This window comes from Peromyscus californicus, unplaced genomic scaffold, assembly GCF_007827085.1.
Source record: "Peromyscus californicus insignis strain IS unplaced genomic scaffold, ASM782708v3 Scaffold_16__1_contigs__length_79575227, whole genome shotgun sequence".
In the NCBI taxonomy this organism is placed as follows: domain Eukaryota; kingdom Metazoa; phylum Chordata; class Mammalia; order Rodentia; family Cricetidae; genus Peromyscus; species Peromyscus californicus.
Genome location: NW_026294458.1, coordinates 35,780,247 through 35,794,619, shown reverse-complemented (window position 1 = coordinate 35,794,619; position 14,373 = coordinate 35,780,247). Strand labels below are relative to the sequence as shown.

Sequence of the window (14,373 nt, the reverse complement as noted above, 5' to 3'; positions counted from 1 at the left end):
TGCTACTCTATTTCATTTTAACTTCAGCTTCCTCAGTTACCTAGATGTTCACAATAGAAGGCAAGAGCTGCTAGTCCCAAATGGAATTTCCCTTGGGTACTGTGCTTTTAAACACCAAAATATAAGACCTTCTGTTTTTGTTTTTGCATTTCTCAGATACCATTTATCCACCTATTCATATTATTTTTCCTACAAATATAACTCCTTTAGTGATTTCCTTACACTGGTTTCCTTGAACAGTTAATACTTCCTACCTTCTGTTCAGATCAAATCCCAGAGCATGTATTGAGCCTCTGAGTTCTGTAATTATTGGAGATATTATTACATGGCATAAAATTATGACATACCTTTATATATGAAATAAATTCCCCTGCATTTTTCTCTGAAAGGGGACACAATGTGACTTTATAGCTTAAAATTGGTGTCCCTTACTGAATTCCTGGAAATTGCAGTGAGGTCAGGGCCACTGAGTTCAAGAACAACCTGCAACATGTGGTCATTTCACAGCTATGATTTCTGAGTCACAATCAAATTGATGCCACTTATTATCATGGAGGCACTTGAGTAAACATTGTAATAAGACCAGACTCCATAAAGAATGGCTGATAGACATGAAAACAAAGAGTGAGAACCAGGAAGGCACTGATAATTCTGGAACACCAATTGGGAAAAGAGAAAAGATGTCCAGAGAGAACATCACTTCTTTCACCTTGGCAGCTGGTAAAGGCAACGTCCCAAACTGCATTATCCAAACTATAATAAGTCAATGGCATTTCGATGTTCATTTTCATAGGGAAAGTCCGGAGGCAAAGAATGAAATGAGTATAAAGTGCCAGATTGTGTTAAGCCTTAAAATAAATAATAATGAAATTTCCTGTAGGATTTTTTTTTAAATAACAAAATAGAAATTATAAATCCCAGGGGCATCTTATTTTTCCAGTTGAAGTGCCTGTAACTAATCTGAGTTATAGTAATAATAATAATAGTGGTAAATTTTTGATATCACACAGCAATGTTCTCAATACAGTCAAATAATGAACACAGGTCTCAAGGTCATTCTTTCAAACGAACTTTGCTTTTCAAATTCAGCTGTATGCCTGACACAGCTCATAGACTCAATGTTCTACATATAAATATGAGAGATAGATGGGCTTAAAAGGAGATCAAGTCTTTAAGTATATGTAGGCACAATATAACTGCACTTTTGGAATTGTTATAGGATTGTAGGCAGAAAGATTAGCAACCACGGAACTCTTAATTTTGTTTTACTATAAGGCAAATGTTCCAAGTTTTTCATTGAAGAGTTGCCTTGTCTCACATCTTATAGGGAGTTTCTCTGGGATTCTCCCATTTCTCTCTCTTCTTTTTTCTGTCTCTTCCGTCTTTCATTTTCACATTTATTTATATTCATTTTTCATTCATATAAATAAGTTGAAATTACTTCCAAAATTAAACTTATGTCAAAAGGGTATTTTAAATATAAGAGAACAGAAAAAAATCAGAAATGATTAGAAAAAAAGTAGACACTATTAAACCAGGGATATGCATGAGGTAGTACCTGTTATTTTTCACAAAATATATTGTGGAGCAGCATGGAATATTAGGGAGGAATTTGATGGTGTCTCAAAAAAGCTGCCATGATGAATACGAGCTGCTTAGCCACCAGTTCTCTCAGTAAAGTCATGTCTAAAGCAGAGTCAATAACACATACTTTAGCATCAGAACAAGAGTTACATAAAACAAATATGTACAGCATCTTATATCATGTCCCACACATGCAAGCACTTATAATGTTCTGTCTACTTCCCTTACACTATTCTGAACCCAAACAAAAGAGAGTAATAAGCAGATTGTGCAGCTTCCAGCTTTAAAAATGTAAATAGAAGAGTATTAATTTAAAGACACTCTTCTTTATAAGACTTGGAGGAATGTAATGAACATAGATTTATCTGCAGTTTGACACACAGTTAGATTCTTTAGGTGATCACATTTATTTTGATTCCCATAACAACTGCAGAAGAGTCCATTGGCATGTAACTGATTTTCAGTCATGTTTATAAGCAGCTAAACTGAAGTTCCTACATGATTTTGGTGATCTGTCTTAATGGGAGTAAGGTCATCTCATGTGAACTCCACAGACAAAGTGGAGTGTCAGTAAGGTCTTTGACAAAGGTTATAGCACCTGCTCGTCTTTAATTTCTGGGAACATTTTCATTTCCCTGTGCCTGAGGTGATGACTCAGTCACTAGAGGGTTTGCTGTACAGGCAGAAGGACCTGAGTTCTATCTTAGCACCCATAGATAAATCACCTGTGGCAGTGTGTACTTGCAACCTCAGCACTAGGGAGGCAGAGACAGGAGCCCTGGGGATTGCTGACTAGCTGGCCCAGCGTAATTGATGAGCTTTTGACTTAGGGAGAGATTCTGTCTCACAAAATGGGGCTGGCTAGTGATTGACATACACACTAGATCCTGATCTCTGGCCACTGTGTGTACAAGCATACATTTGCATAAATACCTGTACCTGCAACACCCATATATACATCAACACACACACACACACACACACACACACACACACACACACACACACACACAGAGAGAGAGAGAGAGAGAGAGAGAGAGAGAGAGAGAGAGAGAGAGAGAGAGAGAAACAGAGAGAGAGAGAGAGAGAGACTGTAGATTAGAAAGAAATGAAGTCAATATAGTCAATATCATGGAGAGCCCAAACGTGAAGACCCAGAAGGGACAGCTCACGAATTTCTGTGGCTGTCTTTGTCAAGAATCACCTTCTTTGCAACGCCATGGATAGGAGTAGTTGCAGTGTCATGCTTCCTAATAGCCACAGACATTCCCTTATCACACAAATAATAATAAAAAAAAATACAAGGAGGAAACACTACCCTAGTGTGGAGTGCATGTCTGCCTTTTGTCTTTGGTTTAGAGGGACAACTTTCTACTTTCCTACTCACCATATATGTAAAGTCTCCAATATCATAGAAAATTTACCTGCTTTTCTTTAAAATATAATTAACAAAGTGGTATAAAATGCTCAATGTATATATAAATAATGTTCTTTACTTCATTCTCATATTTTGATGATGAAAAAGGTTTTGAAAACTATTTTCAATAAAAAGAAATCCAAAGACATGTTTTGTTCTGGCTTCTGCTATTTAGGAAACCAGTTTACTTCTGAGAATGTTTATCCTCTGTATACATCAGACAAGATAAGATAACTACAGAAAGGTTAATGAATTAATTTACTGGATGTATTAAAAAATTACATATCTGAATTTTGGGAAATGCATGTCCTGTCAGGTGACAAATGTCATCATAATGCCCTCTATTTATTAAGGCATGCATTATTTAGACAGATCCTACCATAATCCACACAAGTACTAGATTCTCAAGAGCCTGTGATAAAGCAAAGGGAGTATTTATGTGTGATTGACAGGGCAGTAAAAGAGGACTTGTTCTCAACTAGTCATGATGCTCTGAGACTAAGGCCAGTGGTGGAAATACTGCTTTAGGAACTGAAACAGGGAAGCAATGCATTTGGGTAGAGGGGTAGAAGCTGTATTTATTTGCTCAAAAAAGGAAGAAAAAAAATCAAAGAACTTATCATATCTAAAGGCATATAAAGAAAGAAGACCAGTGGTTTTAGACAATCTTTGGTTGTATTTTAAGTTGGGAAATCAGTGATTGATTACTGGGAACCATATCAGAAAATTCTATTTTTAGGATTGATAACTGTGAACAAATGATCTGTAGCAGTGATTCTTAAACTTCCTAATTCTGCAACCCTTTAATATAGCTTCTCATGTTGTGATAACACAACCATAAAATTATTTTGTTGCTACTTAATAAATACAATTTTGCTACTTTTATAAATTGTAATGTAAACAACTGATATGCAGGATATACAATATGCGATCACCATTAAAGGATCATTCAACCCCAAGGGGTCGCCAGCCGTAAGTTGAGAACCAATGATCTATACTATATATAGGTGCCTGTTCCTCAGACTCTATACAAGCAATGGTTTCAAGTATTTGAAGTTTTACTTCTGTCAAACAGAAAAGCGAGTCCTCTAGGGTCAGAGTCAGTTGCTTTTGTTATAGATGAAGAAATCCTTTCAGAAAACCTGAGTGTGGGGTTCACCCTTCAATTATTGCCATCAGATTTGCTCTGTGAATTAAATGAAGGAGAGAGATGTACAGAAATGAAGAGAAAATTGGTGGTATTAATGAGAAAAGATAACAGGATCTGTTGTGATTTGAAGTCTGTAATAAATCAGCTTCATCTTTGTATTGAACATGGCATTAAAAACACCAGATTTCAATGACACTTATTCTTCTCATAATAAAGTTTCATTGTAAAATACCAGTGAAATTTGTAATCCCAACTTTTAAAATAAAAGAAGAAATGTTACTTTTAATAACGTATTTTCTCCCACTCCATCTCTTCTACCCTAATGGAAAGTGAACAAAGAAGACATTATGAGAAGGAAACATGGAACTTCTCACTCATGGAAAACCTAGATTCTACAATATCAAGCAATCCATGGAACTCAGAATAAAGCTCCCAAATCTTGACCTAGTGAAAAATGTTCCAGAAACATTACTGTCCATTCTTGAGTCAAAAAGCTGATAAGGTCAATGCATGTGTACTTCAATTTGGGGGAAGGGCTCAGTTTTGAACAACTTTGATCTAAGATAAACTTTAAAGCAACTGCTGATTCCAACATCACTTCTAGTGATAGTGGTAATTCATTCAAGCAGAAAATTTGGTTGGCTTTCTCAATTTCCTTGAATCAGTGCACCTTTGGAGTACCAATTAATAAATTTAATACTTATGAATGTTTTCTTTTCCGTGAAATAATTTGTAGACTTTTGCCAAAAGAAAAATTGACTCTTTGAGATCACAAATGATAAATAGAGAAAACAGTATCTTTCCTCTGTTGTGTGGGCTGTAACAGTTACCCTAACATGTGCAGTGTGTTAGGTGTTATCACATCAGGTGTTGAATTGGATGGCTTTGGTGCATTGTGGAGCAGAATATTGAACAATGACAAGATAGAGCATTTCTTAAAACAGCCTGTGTTCAAACTACTGCTAATTATGAAATTATGCCAGATGAACTTGCTTTGTTCTCCAGCCACTTCTTCAAGAGTTCCTGGTAGATAAAATATTGAGTGAAGAGAAGCATTAATGTCAGAAGGAGCAAGCATACTCATTACACTAGGGAATGACGGTTCACTGCTGAATATTCTCTTCAGAAATGATTAAATTCATAACTAACAGTTGTATGAGTTGTGCTCTGAAAATATAGTAGCTATTTCATTTTACAGCATGGTATATAGTTAAGTCATATAATTTTACTGGAATCTTCTGGTATAAGTTCTTACTCTAAGCACTGAAAGAAACAACTGGCCACAAGGGCATTTTCTGAAACAGCAGGATAAAATAGAAATTTTGTACAAATGTTCATTCCTGTATTAGAGAATATAATCAAAGTCTTTAGAATGAGGATTTTATTGTTATAATTTACTGCAAATATATACTAATAACCAAAGTTCTTTACTATCATATTTTTGGGGTTTTGTGTATAAAATGTGTCCCTTACCACAAATGAATAAAAGAAACTAAAGCAAATTTAAGGAGATGACTCATCAGGTGAAGCGATTGCTATGCACACACAAGAACCTGAATTCAGATTTCCAGAGCCCACAGAAAAGCTGGGTGTGTGTGGAACCCCACCTGTTATCCCAGTTTACAGGAAAGCAAAATCTGTTCTGGCCAGACAAGCTGTAGCTGAGATCTCTGACTTAAGTGAGAGACTCTGCTTCAGTTAATGAAGTAGAGAATTATTAACAGATTCCTCATGTCAGCTTCAGGCATCCACACACACCCCCAAACAGACTTATGTGTATGATCACATAGGAGCAGATATGCACCCATGGGCCACACATATACATACATAATAAGTTACTCTTGTATGTACGATAGAATGCTGTATACACAATACAGCCATGGAAAATTAAATTTAGTTATTTGAGACAACATAGATGTAATGCGAAGATATTTTGTGAAAAACAACAATCAAGGCACAGAAAGATAAATGTCACCACACGTATATGTAGTGTCTTAAAAGGATGACCCTATTAAAACAGAGACTGCATACCAGAGGCTGCAGTGGAAAAAGAAGAGGAAAACGTGAGGAGGTTGTAGATGTAACGGTCTTATTAAATAAGAAACACAGAGCCAAATGCAGAGTTAGAAACCCAAGAGATCAGAGCAGTAGCTAAGAGCTGAGACTAAAACCGCCTTGTTATCACTCACTGCCACTGCTGTCCTTCCCCTCTTTTTATTGACTTTCTGTTCTGCCCAACCACGTGACCTCCTCCTCACTGCCTGTCTATACAGACCTCCAGGTCTCTATGGTTGGTATTGAGATTAAAGGCATGTGTCTCCATGCTGGTGGTGTCCTTGAACACACAGAGATCTGCCTGTCATGTGATTGGGATTAAGGGTTTGTGCTACCAATGCTAGACTTCTGCTATGGCTTGCTATTAGCTCTGACCCCCCAGGCACTTTTATTTATTAACATACAAATAAAATCACATTTCAGCACAAATAAAATATCACCATAGGAGGTGTTGATCAAAAAGTTCAAAGATGCAGAGTGGGGTTAAACTTTTAGGAATCTATTGCACTGCTTAGTGACCACAGTTAATGATAATGTACTTTATGTGTAGCACAAAAAAAGTGCTAAAAATGAGTTTTGAAATATTCTACTGTCAAAAATGGTAAGTTAAAGATATACTAGATATGTTGATTACTTGATTGAGATTTTCCTCACAGAACAAAACATCACACTGTACCACATGAATATGCATAGTTATTATCTGTCAATTAAAAATCATGACCTTCAGAAAACATTTATTGTTGCCATTTCTTGCCTTTTTCATTACCAGAAACTGGCAGTTGTCATTAAGAAAGAGGGGAAGAAAGAGGAAACTGGGGATGGCAGAGCCCTGTTTTTTCTCAGTATCCATGGCTCTGTACCTGTGTTGGCTGGTTTGTCTGAAAGTTGCCTGGAGAATAATTTTTGAGCTCCTGGCCATCCTCACATGAATAATTTCTCTATGATATTGTAGGAAAGGATTCCATGTGTTTTAGAGTACATCATTTTACTAGATTCTTAGATAGTGGACTTTATTTGCTTCAACATGTCCTACTTGGAGTACTTTGGAAGTCTGTTGCTTCACTTTTCCTCTCTAAATCTTCATTAACTTTGACTTTGCATGTATGAGCTGTGCTAAGTAACCTCATAACCATGTCCACAAAGGCTTTATGTAGATTATGTGGCCCCATGTTGGGAGCCATGTGTTGGCTGACTTTTTGTCCCACCAACCCAAATAACCACACAGAGACTTATTATTAATTATAAATGCTTGGCAGATAGCTTAGACTTGTTACTAACCAGCTCTTACAACTTAAACCAACCCATTTCTATTAATTTACATTCTGTTACATGGCTCATGGGTTGTTACCTCATTTTCTACATGTCCTGCTCCCTCTGCATCTGGCTGGCAACTCTGCCCTCCTCCTTCCAAGCATTCTCTTCATCTGGCTCTCCTGCATAAACTCTTTCTGACTAGCTATTGGCCAGCTGGCTATTTATTAAGCCAATGAGAGCAAAATATTTCACAATGTACAAAAGGATTATTCCACAGCAAAATACCTTTTTGTAAGTCTATTGTGTGTCAGTTAATTATTTCTTGATGTGTGGACCATTCTGAAAAACAAAGGTGGTCTCATACTGATATCTGCAAGTTGACACAGAAACTAGAAAGTGGTAGAAAGAACATGAGAGAAAATGATGTAGAATTTCAATGCACTGGAGTTGGCCTCCAGACTAGAACTGACATATGCATGAACCCTTAAGAGAAGAAACCCATCTTTTATTTTTATGACTCAGTTATATTTCTTCACTTAGGGTACATAAATGCAAAAGAAACATCATCAGCAAATTTACATTGGCACTTACATGAATTAGACAAATCCCAAACTAAATGTGATCCATCATAACCTATGGTTAGACTCTGCAAACAGAAATTGTCTTAATACACAGAATCTCAAGGTTTCGCTGCTGATAATCCCAATTCTACCACAAAACTCTATTTATCCTCTTAGAAATTAACATTAGGTTTAGCCACAGTTTCTGTGACCTGTCTTTTGGTTGCCATGTCAGTAGACTCTCACAATCTAAGAATTTCCCTGAAGCAAATACACTGGAGTTCACTATCAAACAGAGTCCCAGGAAACCAAACAAAGAGTGGTCAAAAAATTAGAGAATTGTTTTATTAAATGTCATCTACACCTGTTTCAGTTATCATTCAGATATGTTTACCAATGTTCTGTGGATGCCCTAGGTTGTCTGAAAGTTACTGAAATGTGAGCCGACAGCTGTTTTGTGTCCATGCTGAAAATTTTTCCTATAATATTAAATACTACAAATAATGGCATAGTATTAAAATAATATAATCCACATGCAAGAATCTCCATGAAAGGTTCTTGGCTGCAAGAGGTTAGAGCTGGTAAACAGATCTGTACTATTAAGCTAGCACTGTAAATACAAAGCAGTATTGAAACAGCTGGTGTCTCTGTGATCATACCATTAATCTTCTCCAGAGAGAGTGTGACAAGAAGTGATATTCAATAATAAATTTAGAAACTGTTTGCAAAAGCCAATTGATGATGCAATTTACATGTTATTTCAAAAACTGAGTGGATTCTATTCATTTAAATGCATCATAGAATTAAACTGATTTCATCCATGAAATTTATACTATGTTTTAAACTGGAATATTATTTTATTTACATGTAGTAATTAGTTGTCTGCTAAATTCATTTCTGCATTGGCACTGTTAGGTAAATCAAATTTTGAAATTTTTAAAATGACACTGGAAAGTCCAAAAGAACTTGCTTGACAATGGAAGTGATGATAAACAAGAAATCAAGAAGTCAACAGTGCATAAAAAAATTAGTTGAGTGTAATCAGCCCTTCAAAACCTTGAATCTACAGAGGTTAGTGACTATAAAAGTACATAATTTATTGTACATAGTTTCATAAACACTATATTTTTTTCATTTTTATATATGTGTGTGTACATATGTGTACACAGATGTGTGTTTGGACAAGTATGAGTGTGTGCGTGGAGACTAAGGGTCAATATTGGATTCTTTCCTCTATCGCTCCCCACCTTACTTTTTGAGGCAGAATTTTTCACTACTATCTGGAACTCTGTGGCTTGGTTTAACTGGTAGGCCCATGAACTTTGGAAATCTGACTGTCTCTATCATCTCCTCCACTTCTTCAGTTTAGCTGAGACTACAGATGTGTTCTACCATGCCCAGCTTCTACTTGGATATTGGGGATACAAATTTAAGTTTTTTGTGTGCATGCACCATACTTCATGAGCCCCAGCCCCTTTGGACAATATATTTTTAGACAAAAAAATTAACTTCAGTATATTTTGTGGATTTACACAGTAAGACCATACTTCATTGTCCATAGCGAGTTTCTCCTATAACCAACATCATTTTTATGGTACATTTATTACAATTTATGTGCAATACTTATGCACTATATTAGTGAACTAATATTTTCATTAATTAATTAGTATTGATGAAATTCATGCTTATTCACATTTTCTTAATTTCAAGAGACCATCTTTCTAGAGGACATTTAATTCCTTGTCTCATTTGCTGATCTTGTCACATTAGCTTCTGTTTAGATATAAGACTTGCTCAGATTTTTTTTGTCATCTTTGTCATTTTGAGGGGTACAGGACAGATGTTTGGAATAATATTCTTCTGTTGTGAATTTGTCTAGTGGGCTTGGAGTAAAGCTAGTGCAGGAAAACCATGTACGCTAAAATGATATTCCTAACATATTATACCCAGTGTACCTAATCTCCCAGTCTTTGTGCCTCTCATTATGGTTGATACTAACTTAGATCACTTGGAAAATCAGTGGTTGTCAAAGTTCTCCAGTTACTCTTTTCTTCCATGATTTTCATGTACATTTTGGAATGAAGTCACCACACAAAGCATACATATATGGTGATTGCATGCAAATCCCACACCTCCTGTCCCAAAAGCTGTTCTTTCCAATGGGTGAGGTTTCAGTATTTATATGCTGCCTCTTTGTAGGTAGATCATCTGTTAGAGTGTTTTTCGTGTGGAAGATCTATCAGTTCTCCATTTTAAGTCTTAATCATTTAGTGTTGGGAAGGAGTCATGGATATTTATTTACACTTAGGGTTTCGGTTCATTACTGCTATGTATTTTGCTTTCTCAAGCATTCAACTTGGTGTTGGAAGGGCTTATTTGTAAGTGCAATTCCTGGTAGCATTACCAAAACATTGTTAATAATCAGTAAATTATCATTTAAAGTAAATCTAAGTGTAGAAATGGGCTAGTAGACTTCTTCTTAGTTTAAAAGGAGAATCATAACTTTATCCAGAACCACTTGATCCTTATTTGGAGATCGCCACCTACACTCATGTGGGAGTGGGAGGAGGTTTCACAACAAGATAAGAACATAAAACTTAGATAATGCCACAGTCATGTGGGATTACACACAACCATCAGTCTTGGTCACAAGCAAAAAGGATCAATTGACCTGAGCTACGTCTGGTTGACTTTGCCTCTTCTTGCAGATGTCTGTGTGGCAGGGACAGGATGATGGGTTTGCAGTCAGGTTTAGTCACCTGTTCCTGAATATGCATTTGGTGGCATAGCTAGTGTGACTCAGTCAGGGTCAGGATTGTCTCTCATCAGGGAATAGGCAGCCTGAGCATACCTTCATGGAGACAGCCAAGAGCTCAACTGAAAAGAAAAAGTGATTTTTCTCAAGCTGTGGTATCCAACATGCTTGCTAGCGTTCCTGTCAGCAAAGCAAGATGATCTCAAATTCAGAAGTGTTTTATGACTTGTGCCTCATCTCTTCAATTGTGAGGAGAAACACAAAGTCTTGTGGCACATGTAGTATATATAGAAAGGAGTAAGGAATGGGAGTCAATGGAGATGTCAGTCTATCACAACTACATGAGGGAAATACCTCATGTAGTTCTCATGGGCATGTTTACTGTTTCTGAAACCAGTGTTCACTCCATTTTGTTATGAATTATGACAGTGAGTGAAATAACCAAAGTTATCATTAAACCATAGTTCAGGAGTTGATTTATCCCAACTGATGATGAAATCACTTAAAATATAAGACAGTAATTTACTCTGCACACATCTTACAGTATAATAAAATATTAGCTAATGAATACTTTTCATGGACCTGTGCTCCCAATATGAATGAGTTCAAGCAACAAAATTTGAAATGTAATAATGATCAGGTCTGTAAAATGAAAGAATTGATTCATACTATAAATTTTGTCTATCTGCATTTAGACCAGATACATACAGAAGGAGTCTAGTCTTGGTCAATGTTCCATAAAAAGGAGACTCTTGCATATAGAGAGTAGCTTTCCAGGGAAATGCTTTTACAAATAGAATTATGGAGAATTGTAGAGAACACAAATTACAAAAACAGTTGTTTTAGAGTTTGTGTGAAGCCTCTATGAATTCATGCATATACAAATCTTTTTTTAGTGTTATAACTCAAACTGAAAAGTTTTTCTGAAAATAATGTATAAAGTGTAATTAAGCATAGTTCATTGTTTACATTTTATGTTCTAAATATAATCCTGAATGAAACAGTGTCTACCACAAAACTCTTAGAAAGTTGCTTCTCAGTGAGGTAGTAGTTTTTAGTGAAAATGTCTGCAGCTATAGATTCAGGCAACTTTGGTAGAGATCCCAGTTCTCAGTCTTTTATAAAGTAGATGTAGATAATTTTTTTCCTCCCAAGCATTCAAGCCTCTGTCCCTCCTTTATGTACAAGAAGTAATATGTCTACCTCATAAAATTTTAATGACAATTAAATGATGAATAAAATGCCAAATAGCCACAGTGCTTTGCATACAACAAATTTCTTATTAATATTTTGAACTCTAGGATACCAACTTCTATTTCTTCAGCTAATGTTTTCCCCTCAATTGCTGCCTTTTGCATTCTAGAACAAAAATGGTCATTTTACAGTGAGTATAACAAATGATTTCTCTGTGTAGTTCTTCCTGGCCTGAAACTTGCCTTTTAGATCAAGCTGCCTTCAATCTCAAGAAATCTACCTGCCTCTGGCTCCCAAGTCCTGAGATTAAAGGTATGTGTCACTTTGCCTGGCCCAATGCATCTAGATATTAACTATGTGTGTGTATATATATATATACTTTTCTCAACTCTATCAGCATTAAAAATATTTTCAATTATATTAAGTTGAAGAACTTTGTTAACATTATTTCAAGACATTGGCAGCATAGGGCAGTGGACATTTAACTGTAGTTTACTTATCACCTTTTCATCTTGCAAAGACAGTGGAAACTTGTGTTTATAGCTATAATGACCATGTCACTGTATGAGATAAATTCTTGCAATTGCTATGAGTTTAGTTCTTCTGCAAACTCAAGATGCTTGTCGCAGATATTATGATCAATGACTAAATCCTTGATGGCAAACTTAAAGATGAAATGTGCCAAATTGATCAATAGATGTTTAGTGTGCAGTTTTTCCATCAGAACATACCCTGGGTAAATCACTCTAGCAATTCAGCAACTTGCTTTTCATGAGAACCTGAGAAGCACATTACACAGAATGCATTCATAAGAACTATGTCCACCTGCCAAATTCCTCTTTTATCACTAATGGATGGTGCTAAGAAGGCTGAACTTTTTAAACAGAGCTGAGTATTCCATTCATCACCTCAAGAAATGATATGCACAAGCTGACAAGCCGAAAACTGAATGATAGGCAATGTCTTTAACTTGTGTGATGGACAACTGATGATCTGATTGCTGCCCTTTTCATCACAGAACAAAAATGGTCTTTGCATAATATGAGCACAACAAATGGCTGCCACAAATTGGTATTATTACAGGGATTAATACACAAACATATATATACATTTGTTTTTTAAGACAAGGTATCTCTGAGTTAGAGTGAGTCTAGAATTCAAGTCCTCTTCTTTTTTTTTTTTTTTTTTTGGTCTAGAGCTGAGGAACAAACCCAGGGCCTTGCACTTGCTAGGCAAGCGCTCTACCACTGAGCTAAATCCCCAACCCCAGAATTCAAGTCTTTATTCCACTTCATGGAAGTGCCTCTGGATCTGTTGCTAGGAAAGTGATTAATTAATTAAGAACAATGGAAGTAGTTAGTTGGTACTCTGTTTCTATCTCCCCAAATATCAACTACTTACTGTTTTTCCAAAGGAGCTGCTCAGTAAGCTCTTAACTGCAAGGCTTACAAGTCTTAAACATAAGACTATGGTTGCGTTCACATGAGGAATTTCTTATGATTTGTATAGGCTTTTAAATCATGTCTAGTTTCTCCATGAAGTGAGTTTCTCTTTAAATCCTTTGATATTCATGGGGTTAATAATATGTTATATTAACACCAAGTCTTTCATCCAGGAAACTTCAAAGTATTCTTTCACTGACACGCACTATGGTTATTTTGTATAGCTGCCAATTGTTTTTATGATTGATATCTAATGAGGAAACATTAAGAAAGATAAAGTACAATTTGGGGTAAATTTTCCAACACACAGCGTTTCATCTTAACTAATTCTCTTATCTCTTTAGAGTTTGTGATAAATTAGAAGGAAATGTACTTCCACTTAACAGCTGGCTTTGTAACATCTGCTTCTCTTAAATTGGACTTTAATGTAAAATAGCTTGTCTTTATTTTAAAAATATATTATAGGGAATATTTTCTCTCAGACTTAAGGTTCCCTCAGTAAAAATTTCATATATTAATATATGCAAATATATTCTACATTGGCCTTTTAATCCTCTTGGGCAATTACTGAAATAATTCATAGACCTGTTCTTACCAGTAAGGAGGGATAAATTAAATTTGTCAGGACACCAAAGAAGCATTAGATAAATTATGTTCCGTCAACCTAAAAGATAACTAATTCTACAGAAATGAATGTTTATGACTTAACTCTTGGATTAAGTTTATATTGGATTTTGAGGGTGCTAATGAATCCACTGTTTAGCCAGCTCTTATTTAGTGGAGAACACTGTAAAATTCCTTGCTACTCTGCTCACGCATTATCACAGGGATGGAGAAACTAAATTGGATTTCTACATGTGACTAGAAATCTAAGATCCAATCATTTTTTAAAATTCTTTCGTGATTTAAAAGCATCTCTGCAAGAAGCAGCATATGGGAACTAATAAAAATCACAATGTGCC

General features: G+C 35.7%; 1 protein-coding gene across 3 annotated transcripts in view; it reads left to right on the top strand.

The window, feature by feature from the left end:
- The window catches only part of Alcam (activated leukocyte cell adhesion molecule), a 185,269-nt gene that overhangs the window by 34,682 nt on the left and 136,214 nt on the right, over positions 1-14,373 (top strand). The window lies entirely within an intron of this gene.